Here is a 16,028-nt window from a genome sequence, read left to right as displayed (position 1 = left end):
CGGTTGGTTTCAGATTTGCTAGGGATATGCTCATCTTCCTTAGTGTATATGCGTACATAAGGTTTAAACTACTGCCGCCATCTATGAATACTCGGGATACATCGAATCCTGCAATTACTGCTGGTAAGATAAGTGTTGACTGCCCTGGTCGAGGAACTTGCTGCAGGTGGTCCGCTATTGTGAAGCCAATGTCCTGTCCCGACCAATTGAGGTACTCAATCATTGTTGGAGGCATCTTCTCTGCCATAAACACCTGTCGCGAGATTACTTTCTGATCTCTATTAGACGGCCTAGCCTTCTGAATCATCGAGACCGCACCGTTGGAATTGGGATCAACATATGGAGGTGGGTGTGGCGCTGCCGCTATTCTGAGCTGGTGCCGATTTTCTTCCGTAATTGCGGGAGGAGGTGGCAGGTGAATCTCACTCCTGGGCCCTTGGGGATTTCTATTTGTTGCTTGAGCATTGGCTTGCCCTGCAAACCGCAACATTGCTTGAAAATTTCGATAGTCCTTCTGCAGATGTGTCAACACCCGGATTTTTAAGTCCGGATGCCTATTATGTCATACATCGCAATCCCAGGAATATTGTTGTTGCGAGGCATAATAGTTAAGTATCACAGTCATCATTCATTACAACTCATAAAGTCTTACAGATTGGAATCACATGATCCATATTACACAAATAGTTGATCTAACGATCAACGAACTGATCAACGAACAAACACAAGTTCATAGCGGAAGCGTAAGATACAAGGACTCTATAGTCCACAGGCCAACGCTTGACGTTAGCAGACTCCTAGTTGTTGTAGACTTCCTGCTGACCGTCCTCCTCGTACTGCTGCTCCTCTTCATAGTCTGGCCATTTGAATAGCCAGGGACACAGCCGTGAGTACTTTATGTACTCGCAAACTAATACTGGTGTAAGTGCTAACATTTCTAGCAGGGGGGTACTAAGCTCTAGTTTATTTGCATAAAGCCAATTTTAGTTCACAAGTATTTGCTAAAGACTTATTCATGTGCGAACTAACTCAAGTGGGAACATTAGTGTCATTCCCACAACTCTGTTGTTTTTCAATATACTCAAGTCACCATTCACCATTTATATCAACAACATGATCAAATTCTAACACTGGAAACTGTATGGCCTTTCCAACCGTCCGTAACCGTGGACACGGCTATTCGAATAGATTTACACTCTGCAGAGGTTGCACACTTGTGCCACAACATTTGATTTCATCCGTCGGGATTTCCCCGAATCATCGTAACACAGTACGCGGATCATCAACCATAACCTTTCATTTACTAACCCTAGTATGAGCACCTCTCCCCATGAGCTTGGCCTCCCAGTGAAGACCAACCGTCAACCTGGGAACTGCACAGGGCTTGGCCGTACAATTCACTTCACATCATTTCTCAACAACGGAGGCAGCCTCGGCATAACCCCTATGATGTGTGTTCAGAGGGAACTCATACTAAGATACATAAACTTCTAGTTAAGCCCTTACCCATAATCAGGTATTGTGGGGGTACTCAATAATTGGAAAGGTATCGCATCCAAACCAATATTAGTTTTTAATCAAAAATCACCATCTTCTCTTGGTCATATTCACCTTCAAAAGTCATTTCATTATTTTACCACACATGTTCCCATCTAGAGTAGTCATTTTTAATTTAGCACTAGCATCTAAGGATGAGGGGTGCTAAGTAATTTGCTTTGCTTCTAGGCTAACTTTGATACTCTTGTACTAATCTAACATTAACCCTATTGAATTATGAATCAACAGTACAAAATAACAATAAGTAAAACTTGGAAATAAAACTGGGAATTAGGCTCATAACATAAAGTAAATGGGTGGTGCTTGGCTCAGGATGAGCTAGCACTTTGCAAGAGTATTATCTTGCCTTGGTTGGGAAACTGGTCAAAGTGGTCTTCTTCTCCTTGACAGTAGACCTCCTCCTCCTCCGGATACTCCTCGGTACTAGCGTCTAAAATACAAATACGGGGTACACAATCATCATACCAAACAAATTTACTCAACTAAGCACACACATGATTTACACAACCTAAACTAGCATCACATATCATTATTATGTTGGTGGATGGGTTTTTCTTATTAATTAAGAAAAATAATTTCCTCTCATACTAAGCTTGAATGTTACTTTGCATTATTCAGAGAAATAATTTCCTCTCATTATCTTATTAAGATTTAATTTCTCTTATGTATAATATGTGACCTAGGTTGACCCAAGTCAACCTCTTCACACTTATCATTTTGAGAAAATGATTTAAATGGGGTGTAGCACCCCATACAATTTAATCTTAGCATGGTAAAGACTTAATATCATCAACAACCATATGAGATTTTTATGACCAGAGTCTTTACCTCATATTACATTGTTCATGACAAGATTTAGATGGAAGAGAATACTCCCATATGATTTACTAATATTTTTGGACAGTAGTTTTGACTAGAAATAGTCTTATAGTCCTTTAATTTAACTAGGCCATGATCATACACAGTAAGCATGGCATATTTTTATAAAAACAATTAGTATAAGTGAAATGTGAATTATAGGAGTTGGAATTAACTTAAAAGCATGTTTGGTTGATTTTTAATAATTATTCTAATGCAGAAAAGTCCCTGCCTTGATTATTTTCTTATTTAAATTCTATAATAGATCTAAGGTTCAATCCAGTGGCATGGTATAGATAATTTCCTAAGGTTTCCAAATATATAAAGTTTGTAAAATTTGGCTGAGTAGATTTGTCTCTATTAAATTTCAAAGTTAGCATCAGATTGTATATTCTATTTATCTGGAAAATTCGAATTTGAACTGGTGGGCTCGCGCGGGAAAATAACTGGGCTGCAGAGAAAAAAGGAAACTGGGCCGGCCCAGTACTGCGTCCAGCGCAGCGGGCCGCCTGACAAGGTGGGGGCCACCTGTCGGTGGGCTTTCACGCCCGAAGCGGTACGGGGAAGAGGAGCCGTGCGATCAGATCGCCGATCGACGGCTGTGGTGCGTCGTCGTCGACGGCGAGAACGGGACTCACCGGCGGCGGCAGTAGGGGGTCGGAGGACGCCTGAGAGCTCCGGCGGTCGTCGGAGAGGTGCGCCGCGTCGTTGTCGAGGACGAGGATGCGTCTGGAAGCAGTTGCGTCTCCAATGGTGGCCTCCTGCTCCGGCGAACTCCGGCTACTGGCGGCGGCTCCGAGCTAGCGATTGGAGCAGTGGAGTGGCTAACTGGTGAAATTGAGAGGTCGAGGAGAGCTGTGAGGAGGAGGGGAAGGTGTTGGCGTGCTCAATTTAGTGGGAGGGGCTCCCCTTTTATAGCGGCGGGAGGTGGCCGGGGGTCTGAGGTGAGGTCAGCCATGGCGTCGACGGTAGGGTGGCGCAGAGGTACTGGCGATGACGCTCAAGTGCAGGCGATGTCACGGCGGTGCTGTAGGGCTTGATTGCGGGGAAAAAGAGGGGCTACAGCGGCGGCGATCGTGAAGGGAGCTTGCAGGTCATGGCGGGATGTCGTGGACGCTCGCGTCACCTGCGGCGTTCCCGCGGGCCATCGGCCATGTCCTGGCGGTTCCTGGTGTTGTCACGCGTCGACTGACGAGCGGCAGGGGGCAAGTGGTGGCGGGGTGCGTCGGGCGACGTCGATCTGGCGTGCCCGTGGCGTTCGCCGTGCGCGCTCCGGCGTGCGCGTGCGCGTCACTGGCACGTCTGGGCGCGTCTCGTTTCGGTCGATGTGGTGCACGATTTCGTCGAGTCTGGTGTCCAGCTCGATCAGGAGAGTGAGAGGGAGCTAGAAGACATGGTGGTGCGGTGGGGAGGTGACCAGAGAGGGAGATGGCATGGGATGGCCATGCCATGCCACGGCATGGTCATGCCATTGTCATCCAGGGCAAGTGGTGGAGGGGCACTGGTGCTGATGGAGGTGGGGAGGTGAAAGGGAGGTGCCAGGGTGCAGAGAGGCTCAGGTTGGACCAAGTCTAAGTTAAAAATTTCAGTATGGGCTCAAATATAAACCCTGCCTGCAAGGTGTTTGTCAAAATGGCCGCAAGAAAATAATTTTCGAATTTTGAGAAAATTTTTAGTGGAGTGTAATCATATATTAAATGTAGCATTTTGGTGGTGGTGGTGATCAAAATAGAATTGATTTGCAAAAATTTATTTTGCATGTGATCTTACATATGTGAATTTGTTCCAACTTTGCATGCTTCTCATTTGAAATTGGTGAGGAATTTGGGGTGGGGGTTTTGGGCAAAGTTGCAGTGCTTGATGTTGTCTTGGATGAGGTGCAAAGACATAGCCAGGTGTAGAAGTGAAAAGTAACAATCCAGGGGCTCAAAGTGGGCATCAGGGTAAAAATGGCACATATGACCATAATCATATGTGAGTTCATATTTGCTTCAATTTCGATTTGAAATGTGTTTGATGGTTTCCAAAGTGGTTAATATATGTTTAGTATCCATTTACACACAATGGTGCAAATCAAATTGGCCTAGATCAAAGATTTGTAAAAATGGCCTAAGCCATATGTGTATGTGAAGTTGAGTTTTAACTTTTCTTTTCTATTCCACTTTTCTTTGAATTTGGGTGATCAAGTGATCATTGTTAGGGTTTTAGAGTGAGAGGGAACACATAAGCAAGCATCATGGCAATTGCACACTCAAAATATTCAATAAGATGATCTACATGCATAAACCTATATGATGAGAAAAAGTTTTTGTTAACTCTGATTTTTGGGATTCTTGAATTTCTCTCTTGTTCATTTGATTGAAATTTGGGATGTTACAAACCCTTCCCCCTTACAAAAGATCTCGTCCCGAGATCGAGAGAAAACTAGGTACTAAAGAGATCGGGGTATTCTTTCTTCATGTCTTCTTCGCGTTCCCAAGTGGCTTCGTCTTCAGTGTGATTACTCCACTGAATCTTCAAGAACTTGATACTCCTGGTGCGGGTGGTTCTGTAGGCTTCCTCCAGGATGCGAATAGGTACTTCGCGGTATGTCAAGTCTGTGTTGATATCCACTGAACGATGATCTATATTCTTGAATACTTCAGTCTTCTCCGGTACTTCAAGGCACTTCCGGAGCAGTGAGATGTGAAACACATTGTGCACGGCTGCCATTTCTTCAGGTAGTTCCAGTTGATAAGACACTTCGCCTCGGCGACTCAGAACTTTGAAGGGTCCGACATATCGGGGTGCGAGTTTTCCTTTCAGCTGGAATCTCTGCATTCCCTTGAGGGGTGACACCTTGAGGTAGACAGAATCTCCAATCTCAAAGGTCATCTCTCGGCGTCTTTTGTCAGCGTAGCTGTTCTGTCGGGATTGTGCAGTCTTAAGGTACTCGCGGATCTTGTGCACCTTCTCTTCGGCTTCCCGAAGAACATCTGGTCCAAAGACTTGGCTTTCTCCGACTTCTGACCAGTTCAGAGGGGTACGGCATTTCCTTCCGTACAGGGCTTCAAAGGGGGCCATTTGCAGGCTGGCTTGATAACTGTTGTTGTACGAGAATTCTGCATAGGGCAAGCAGTCTTCCCACTTGGATCCATATTCCAGTACACAGGCTCTCAACATATCTTCTAGTATCCGATTGACTCTCTCGGTCTGTCCGTCAGTCTGCGGGTGATAAGCGGTGCTGAAGTTCAGACGGGTTCCCAGTCCTTCATGCACTTTCTGCCAGAATCTTGAGGTGAACTGTGATCCTCTATCTGACACAATTGACTTCGGGGTTCCGTGCAGGGCAACTATCCTTGAGATGTATAACTCAGCTAACTTTGGGCCTTGGTAGGTGGTCTTGACAGGGATGAAGTGGGCAACCTTGGTCAACCTATCAATGACAACCCAAATGGAGTCATTTCCTCTGCTAGATTTGGGCAATCCTGTGATAAAGTCCATACCGACAGAATCCCATTTCCACTCAGGGATCTGTAAAGGTTGCAACAGTCCTGCGGGTCGTTGATGTTCTGCCTTGACTCGCTGACATATATCACACTTGGCGATATAACTTCCTATCTCTCGCTTCATTCCGTGCCACCAGAATTGTTCCTTCAGGTCTTGGTACATCTTGGTTCCTCCGGGATGAATGGAATACAGGGTGTCGTGAGCTTCCTTCAGTATGACTTGCTTCAATTCTGAATCTGACGGTACACACAGGCGACCGTTGTACCAAAGTACTCCTTCTTCATCGATGGTGAATCCCGGTGCCTTTCCTGCAGCTATCTGACTCTTGATTCCGTCAATGCTGGCATTTCCCTTCTAGGCTTCTTTGATCTGTCCAATCAAAGTAGGCTGCAGCTCTATGCTGGCTAGGTATCCTTCGCTAACTAGCTCCATTCTGAAATGCTCAAACTCTTGGTGTAGGCTAGGCTGTTCCTTTGCTATCATGGAGTTTAACTGACAAGGCAGTCTACTCAGGGCATCTGCTACTACATTGGCCTTCCCGGGGTGATAGTGGATTTCCATATCATAATCCTTGATTAGCTCTAACCATCTGCGTTGCCTCATGTTCAGCTCCTTCTGGGTGAAGATATACTTCAGGCTCTGGTGATCTGAATAGATCTCGCATCGATTACCCATGAGGTAATGACGCCAAACTTTCAGGGCTAACACTACGGCTGCGAGTTCGAGGTCATGGGTTGGGTAGTTCTGTTCATGCTGCTTCAACTGTCGGGATAGGTATGATATCACTTTGCCTTCTTGCATCAACACACATCCAAGACCAATCTTGGACGCATCACAGTAGACATCAAATGGCTTGGTGATATCCGGCATGATCAGTATTGGGGCTGTGGTCAATCTGCTCTTGAGCTGTTGGAAACTTTCTTCACATTTGGCAGTCCATTCAAACTTCTTGTCCTTCTTCAACAGTTGAGTCATGGGTCGGGCTATGCTGGAAAATCCTTCAACGAATCGGCGGTAATATCCCGCTAATCCGAGAAATGCGCGGACCTCGGTCTGAGTGGTTGGGGCTTTCCATTCTGTGACAGTCTTGATCTTGGCGGGATCTACAGCAATTCCTCCTGCGGACAAGATATGTCCCAGGAATCCTACCTCCTTCAACCAAAACTCACACTTACTGAACTTGGCATATAACTTGTGCTGCCTCAGGGTTCCTAGGATTATTTCCAAGTGTTGTTCATGTTCCTCTTCAGTTTTGGAGTAGATAAGAATGTCATCGATGAAAACAACGACAAACTTATCCAAAAAGTCCATGAAGACCTTGTTCATGAGGTTCATGAAATAGGCGGGGGCATTGGTTAATCCAAATGACATGACATTGTACTCATACAGTCCATATCTGGTGGTGAAGGCAGTCTTTGGGATATCCGTTGCACGGATCTTCAGTTGATGGTAGCCAGTCCTAAGGTCAATCTTGGAGAATACGGTGGCACCGGCTAGCTGGTCAAACAGATCTTCTATCTTTGGCAAAGGGTATTTGTTTTTGATGGTGACATCGTTAAGTTTACGATAATCCGTACATAACCGATTGGCACCATCTTTCTTATCCACAAATAAAACTGGTGATCTCCAAGGCGACGCACTTGGTCGAATCAGACCTTTGTGCAACATATCATCCAGTTGCTTCTTCAGCTCTATTAATTCTGCCGGGTTCATGCTATAGGCTCTCTGGGCTATAGGTCCTGTTCCAGGAATTAACTCGATGATAAACTCGATATCCCGATCCGGGGGCATACCGGGTAGATCATCCGGAAACACATCAGCGTATCGGCAAACGACCCTGATCTGATCCAGAGTTGGTTTGGCTACTCCTTGGTTGCAAATGAAATTTATGGGGAGTTTTTCAGACACATGTTCTATTGTTATTCCGGTGCTACTAGTCATGGTGATGGCCTTCTTGGCGCAGTCTATCAATCCATGATGTTTCGCCATCCAATCCATTCCTAGTACTACTTCCAATCCTTTTGTTCCCAGAACAATTAAGTTTGCAAAAAACATTATTTCTTGAATTCTGATGGGTACTTCTTTGCAAAATTTTCTAGCTTTAGTGGTTGATCCAGGTATTTGAACTATCATGACATGTTTCAAGCTGATTGGTTGAATCTTACTAGTGCTCACAAAATCTTCGGTAACAAATGAATGTGATGCTCCGGAATCAAACAACACTCTTGCTGGTATTGAGTTAACAGAGAACATACCCAGCACCACATCTGGGGCTTCCTGGGCTTCCTCGGCGTTCATGTGGTAGAGGCGACCTCCGCGGTTGTGCGGGTTGTTGGGGGCGAACTTCTTGTTGGTGGAGACACGGCGTTGCTGCTGAGCAGGTGCAGCGGTGTTGCCAGCGAGCTTGGCCAGCCTTTTGGGGCACTCATTGGAGAAGTGTCCCACCACTCCACATTCATAGCAGGTGATTGTTGACTTATCCTTGGTTCCAACCGGAATAGCATTGCTTCCGGTCCTTGGTGCAGTGTTGGTGTTGTTGTTGTTGGTGTTGGGGGCTCGCGGCGGAGCGCGGTTGAAGTTGCTGTTGTGGTGCACATAGGAGTTGGGGTTGTTGCTGTTGTGGTGGGGGCCTCCTGGCCTTGGGTTTCCTCCGCTCCGGTTCTGAAATCCGGGGCGCGACACTTGGTTCTGGGGCTTGTTGTTTCTGGGGGCAAAACCACTGCTTGAGCTAGGGCGGTATCTCGGGGCATTGCTGGGCCCACTCTGATTCATCATGCGGCGCTTGCGGTTTTCATTGGCCTGGTGCAACTTGCCTTCCATTTGGATGGAAGAATCCACTAAGGCTTCAAGGTCAGCAAAGGGAATGTTGACCAGTACTGTCTGCATCTCGTCATGCAGGCCGTTCAGGAATCTCTCCTTCCTTTTCTCATTGGTGTCGGTTTCATCGGGGGCGTACCTTGACAGGGTGAGGAACCTGTCGCGGTATTCTACCACCGACATCCGGCCTTGCTTCAGTTCCCGGAATTCATCCCTCATCTTCTTGATCAAACCTGGTGGTACATGGTACTTGCTAAACTTGAGCTTAAAGTCAGCCCAAGTCATCATCTGTCCGGCATTTAATGCACGGGCGCTGGTCCACCAAGCTCTTGCTGGTCCCGCTAAGTAGTGCGTAGCAAACAGCACTTTCTCATTCTCCTCCACTCCAGCTACTTCCAGGTTATTTTCCATTGTTTGCAGCCAATCATCTGCATCTAAGGGCTCTTCAGTCTTGCTGAAAACAGGTGGGTTGGTGTTTTGGAAATTCTTAAGTTTGGACCCTGGATGGTCATGGTGTCCATGGCCTTGCTGGTTGTTGGCTAACTGTTGCAGTGCTGCGAGGCTGGCTTGACGTTCAGCTCGGTCAGTCTCCCTGTCTGCCATCAGGGTCTGTAGCAGTTGCATCATAGCATCCGCGTTGCGGTGAGCCATCTGAACAGGTAGATAGATCATGAGATAAGAGGGAATTTTCTATGGCTTATTTTGGGTAAATTTTTAAATTTAAAGACTTTTGATGATGCACATAACACACAAACATTCATTCATTCATAACAAGCATCACATATTACAAGCTAACACACTAAGGGTTTTAAGAACCCTTCTTCTCCAAGCTACGATACATGGTGCGGGATACAACTCACACCTACTTAAGTGAAGCTAGTGCAGCTACTACTCATCATCTTCATCCACATCAATGGGAATGATCCCATCCTCCTCGGGCTCCAGAAACGCGTAGTCCTCCTCATCAGTGAACTCATCATCTTCAAAGTCGTTGTCGTCACTCAGGAAGTCATCGCCTCCCTGAATGTCGTCTCCATCCTCCTCCATCTCCTGGATCTGGTCCTGCTGAGTACGGACAGTCACCTCCAAAGTGCGGATCTTCTCGCGAAGGCGGCTGATAGTGGCATCCTTCTTGGCGCGCTGCAGGCGGAGTGACTTGCGGTCCTTGGCGAGCATCCGGATAGCTTCGGCATGGTGAGCCAAAGCCATCTGGGCACGGTGGTTGTGAACACGCGTCAGTTCCAGTTCCTTCCGGGTCTCATGGAGCATGAAGTCCAAATGCTGCACATGGATCTTGAGCACCGGGTGCGAAGAGAGTGCCATGGGTTCTCCCATGGTGTCGTGCCTTGCGAAGTGGGCGAAGCGGCTTCCCCGGAGTGCGGCGATGTTCTGTCCGCACACCCGAGCAAGTCCCTCCTGAAGAGCGTGAGCAAGCCCGTCCGGCCAGTTGCATGCCTTGAAGGAGAAAAGGATCCTCTCCGAGATGGGAGGCTCCGAACTTCCCTTCAAGTCAGCGGTGATCATCCACTGCTGTTCCCCGGTGGGGGTGTCGTGGATCCGGACTCCATGGAACTGGGGAGGTGGGCGTTCGAGCCTCTCGGACACAAGGTACAAGTCGCGCTCGAACACCAGACTTCCTCCATTCTCCAGATCGTAGGTCTCCGTCTGGACGTAGGGCTCCATCTGAAAGTGAAATGGATGAGTAAGTTAGAGATGTGACTAAGTGTGGCAATATTTTAGATGAATTTAAAAGGAAGAGCATGGTCATCATTTTTGAAAAGATCCGGTAGAAAAGAGAATGAGTAAGTTTTTCCCAAGTATTCACTCAATTTGTTTTAGAAACTAAATTTTTCAGAACGTCCATTCTAAACTAGGGTCTCCTAAGGTCAAACAATGGCTCTGATACCAACTTGTCAACACCCGGATTTTTAAGTCCGGATGCCTATTATGTCATACATCGCAATCCCAGGAATATTGTTGTTGTGAGGCATAATAGTTAAGTATCACAGTCATCATTCATTACAACTCATAAAGTCTTACAGATTGGAATCACATGATCCATATTACACAAATAGTTGATCTAACGATCAACGAACTGATCAACGAACAAACACAAGTTCATAGCGGAAGCGTAAGATACAAGGACTCTATAGTCCACAGGCCAACGCTGACGTTAGCAGCACTCTAGTTGTTGTAGACTTCCTGCTGACCGTCCTCCTCGTACTGCTGCTCCTCTTCATAGTCTGGCCATTTGAATAGCCAGGGACACAGCCGTGAGTACTTTATGTACTCGCAAACTAATACTGGTGTAAGTGCTAACATTTCTAGCAGGGGGGTACTAAGCTCTAGTTTATTTGCATAAAGCCAATTTTAGTTCACAAGTATTTGCTAAAGACTTATTCATGTGCGAACTAACTCAAGTGGGAACATTAGTGTCATTCCCACAACTCTGTTGTTTTTCAATATACTCAAGTCACCATTCACCATTTATATCAACAACATGATCAAATTCTAACACTGGAAACTGTATGGCCTTTCCAACCGTCCGTAACCATGGACACGGCTATTCGAATAGATTTACACTCTGCAGAGGTTGCACACTTGTGCCACAACATTTGATTTCATCCGTCGGGATTTCCCCGAATCATCGTAACACAGTACGCGGATCATCAACCATAACCTTTCATTTACTAACCCTAGTATGAGCACCTCTCCCCATGAGCTTGGCCTCCCAGTGAAGACCAACCGTCAACCTGGGAACTGCACAGGGCTTGGCCGTACAATTCACTTCACATCATTTCTCAACAACGGAGGCAGCCTCGGCATAACCCCTATGATGTGTGTTCAGAGGGAACTCATACTAAGATACATAAACTTCTAGTTAAGCCCTTACCCATAATCAGGTATTGTGGGGGTACTCAATAATTGGAAAGGTATCGCATCCAAACCAATATTAGTTTTTAATCAAAAATCACCATCTTCTCTTGGTCATATTCACCTTCAAAAGTCATTTCATTATTTTACCACACATGTTCCCATCTAGAGTAGTCATTTTTAATTTAGCACTAGCATCTAAGGATGAGGGGTGCTAAGTAATTTGCTTTGCTTCTAGGCTAACTTTGATACTCTTGTACTAATCTAACATTAACCCTATTGAATTATGAATCAACAGTACAAAATAACAATAAGTAAAACTTGGAAATAAAACTGGGAATTAGGCTCATAACATAAAGTAAATGGGTGGTGCTTGGCTCAGGATGAGCTAGCACTTTGCAAGAGTATTATCTTGCCTTGGTTGGGAAACTGGTCAAAGTGGTCTTCTTCTCCTTGACAGTAGACCTCCTCCTCCTCCGGATACTCCTCGGTACTAGCGTCTAAAATACAAATACGGGGTACACAATCATCATACCAAACAAATTTACTCAACTAAGCACACACATGATTTACACAACCTAAACTAGCATCACATATCATTATTATGTTGGTGGATGGGTTTTTCTTATTAATTAAGAAAAATAATTTCCTCTCATACTAAGCTTGAATGTTACTTTGCATTATTCAGAGAAATAATTTCCTCTCATTATCTTATTAAGATTTAATTTCTCTTATGTATAATATGTGACCTAGGTTGACCCAAGTCAACCTCTTCACACTTATCATTTTGAGAAAATGATTTAAATGGGGTGTAGCACCCCATACAATTTAATCTTAGCATGGTAAAGACTTAATATCATCAACAACCATATGAGATTTTTATGACCAGAGTCTTTACCTCATATTACATTGTTCATGACAAGATTTAGATGGAAGAGAATACTCCCATATGATTTACTAATATTTTTGGACAATAGTTTTGACTAGAAATAGTCTTATAGTCCTTTAATTTAACTAGGCCATGATCATACACAGTAAGCATGGCATATTTTTATAAAAACAATTAGTATAAGTGAAATGTGAATTATAGGAGTTGGAATTAACTTAAAAGCATGTTTGGTTGATTTTTAATAATTATTCTAATGCAGAAAAGTCCCTGCCTTGATTATTTTCTTATTTAAATTCTATAATAGATCTAAGGTTCAATCCAGTGGCATGGTATAGATAATTTCCTAAGGTTTCCAAATATATAAAGTTTGTAAAATTTGGCTGAGTAGATTTGTCTCTATTAAATTTCAAAGTTAGCATCAGATTGTATATTCTATTTATCTGGAAAATTCGAATTTGAACTGGTGGGCTCGCGCGGGAAAATAACTGGGCTGCAGAGAAAAAAGGAAACTGGGCCGGCCCAGTACTGCGTCCAGCGCAGCGGGCCGCCTGACAAGGTGGGGGCCACCTGTCGGTGGGCTTTCACGCCCGAAGCGGTACGGGGAAGAGGAGCCGTGCGATCAGATCGCCGATCGACGGCTGTGGTGCGTCGTCGTCGACGGCGAGAACGGGACTCACCGGCGGCGGCAGTAGGGGGTCGGAGGACGCCTGAGAGCTCCGGCGGTCGTCGGAGAGGTGCGCCGCGTTGTTGTCGAGGACGAGGATGCGTCTGGAAGCAGTTGCGTCTCCAATGGTGGCCTCCTGCTCCGGCGAACTCCGGCTACTGGCGGCGGCTCCGAGCTAGCGATTGGAGCAGTGGAGTGGCTAACTGGTGAAATTGAGAGGTCGAGGAGAGCTGTGAGGAGGAGGGGAAGGTGTTGGCGTGCTCAATTTAGTGGGAGGGGCTCCCCTTTTATAGCGGCGGGAGGTGGCCGGGGGTCTGAGGTGAGGTCAGCCATGGCGTCGACGGTAGGGTGGCGCAGAGGTACTGGCGATGACGCTCAAGTGCAGGCGATGTCACGGCGGTGCTGTAGGGCTTGATTGCGGGGAAAAAGAGGGGCTACAACGGCGGCGATCGTGAAGGGAGCTTGCAGGTCATGGCGGGATGTCGTGGACGCTCGCGTCACCTGCGGCGTTCCCGCGGGCCATCGGCCATGTCCTGGCGGTTCCTGGTGTTGTCACGCGTCGACTGACGAGCGGCAGGGGGCAAGTGGTGGCGGGGTGCATCGGGGCGACGTCAGTCCTGGCGTGCCCGTGGCGTTCGCCGTGCGCGCTCCGGCGTGCGCGTGCGCGTCACTGGCACGTCTGGGCGCGTCTCGTTTCGGTCGATGTGGTGCACGATTTCGTCGAGTCTGGTGTCCAGCTCGATCAGGAGAGTGAGAGGGAGCTAGAAGACATGGTGGTGCGGTGGGGAGGTGACCAGAGAGGGAGATGGCATGGGATGGCCATGCCATGCCACGGCATGGTGATGCCATTGTCATCCAGGGCAAGTGGTGGAGGGGCACTGGTGCTGATGGAGGTGGGGAGGTGAAAGGGAGGTGCCAGGGTGCAGAGAGGCTCAGGTTGGACCAAGTCTAAGTTAAAAATTTCAGTATGGGCTCAAATATAAACCCTGCCTGCAAGGTGTTTGTCAAAATGGCCGCAAGAAAATAATTTTCGAATTTTGAGAAAATTTTTAGTGGAGTGTAATCATATATTAAATGTAGCATTTTGGTGGTGGTGGTGATCAAAATAGAATTGATTTGCAAAAATTTATTTTGCATGTGATCTTACATATGTGAATTTGTTCCAACTTTGCATGCTTCTCATTGGAAATTGGTGAGGAATTTGGGGTGGGGGTTTTGGGCAAAGTTGCAGTGCTTGATGTTGTCTTGGATGAGGTGCAAAGACATAGCCAGGTGTAGAAGTGAAAAGTAACATTCCAGGGGCTCAAAGTGGGCATCAGGGTAAAAATGGCACATATGACCATAATCATATGTGAGCTCATATTTGCTTCAATTTCGATTTGAAATGTGTTTGATGGTTTCCAAAGTGGTTAATATATGTTTAGTATCCATTTACACCCAATGGTGCAAATCAAATTGGCCTAGATCAAAGATTTGTAAAAATGGCCTAAGCCATATGTGTATGTGAAGTTGAGTTTTAACTTTTCTTTTCTATTCCACTTTTCTTTGAATTTGGGTGATCAAGTGATCATTGTTAGGGTTTTAGAGTGAGAGGGAACACATAAGCAAGCATCATGGCAATTGCACACTCAAAATATTCAATAAGATGATCTACATGCATAAACCTATATGATGAGAAAAAGTTTTTGTTAACTCTGATTTTTGGGATTCTTGAATTTCTCTCTTGTTCATTTGATTGAAATTTGGGATGTTACAAGATGTCATGACTGTCTCTTCCCATTGTTGTCTAGATAAAAATGCATCTGACACGGCCCGTTCATCATATCCTCGGGAGACACAAAAGGTCTCTGGAACCTTGGCCCACTATTTTGCATGTTATTTCGAGAGTCATCTCTATTGTCGCCTCGCTGCTCGCTGCTCCTTTGATAGTCATCTCTATTGCCTCCTCCATTATTTCCTCGGAAACCAGCCGATATTTGGCCAGGAGCGTCATAACTCGAGAACTACCGAGGAAATCGTCGCCTATTTTGGAAATTTCGGCTGTGGTCCTCTTCAGGCGATCTGTGCCGCTTATTGTGAACATCATCTTCTCTGTCTGCCCACCTGTTTGCTATCTCCATCAATGCTGATACTGTCCTTGGGTTGGTTCTCCCCAAGTCTTCGACAAAATCGCCTCGTCGGATTCCTGCTACGAATGCATATATCGCTCTCTCGTCAGATATGTTCTCTGCCGAGTTTTTAATGATGTTCCACCTTTGGATGTACTTTCTCACTGATTCATCATGCTTTTGTTGACACGCTCTCAACTCTTCTAGTGATGCGGGTTTTTTGCAGGTGGATCAGAAGTTCTTGACGAATACGTCCTCGAAACTGTCCCAGCTATCGATGGAACCTGGAGGAAGCTTCTTTATCCAAGATCGCGCGGCTCCACTTATATGTACTTGGATGCTCTGCATGGCTGTTGCTCTGGTTCCTCCTATCAACTTCACCGTCTTGAGGTAATCGACTAGCCAATCCTCTGGATCTTGCAGGCCGTTGAATTTTTTTTAATTATCGGGTAATTTAAACCCTGAAGGAACTCAAGTTTTCCGGACCCTTCTTGTAAAGCACGGCAGCCCACACATATGCTCGTCATCTATCTCTGGGGAATGCCGATGTTCCCTTCTATTTTATCATGCTCTGTCCACCCTTGCTTGAGCTACTTATCTCTTGCTCCACTTGTTCTTTCGGGACCTGGTGCTGCTGCAGCGGGTCGTGGACTATTTTGCCTTGCTGCTCCTTCGGGAGGTGTATTTACGAACGCCGTTCCCATGGCTCCAACTCCTGCAATGGCCATATTGTATAGTGCTTCTCTTGGATCTCTGGGAGGTGGTTTGGATG

Source organism: Lolium perenne, chromosome 5, assembly GCF_019359855.2.
Source record: "Lolium perenne isolate Kyuss_39 chromosome 5, Kyuss_2.0, whole genome shotgun sequence".
In the NCBI taxonomy this organism is placed as follows: Eukaryota; Viridiplantae; Streptophyta; class Magnoliopsida; order Poales; family Poaceae; genus Lolium; species Lolium perenne.
Note: the sequence above shows the minus strand (reverse complement) of the source record.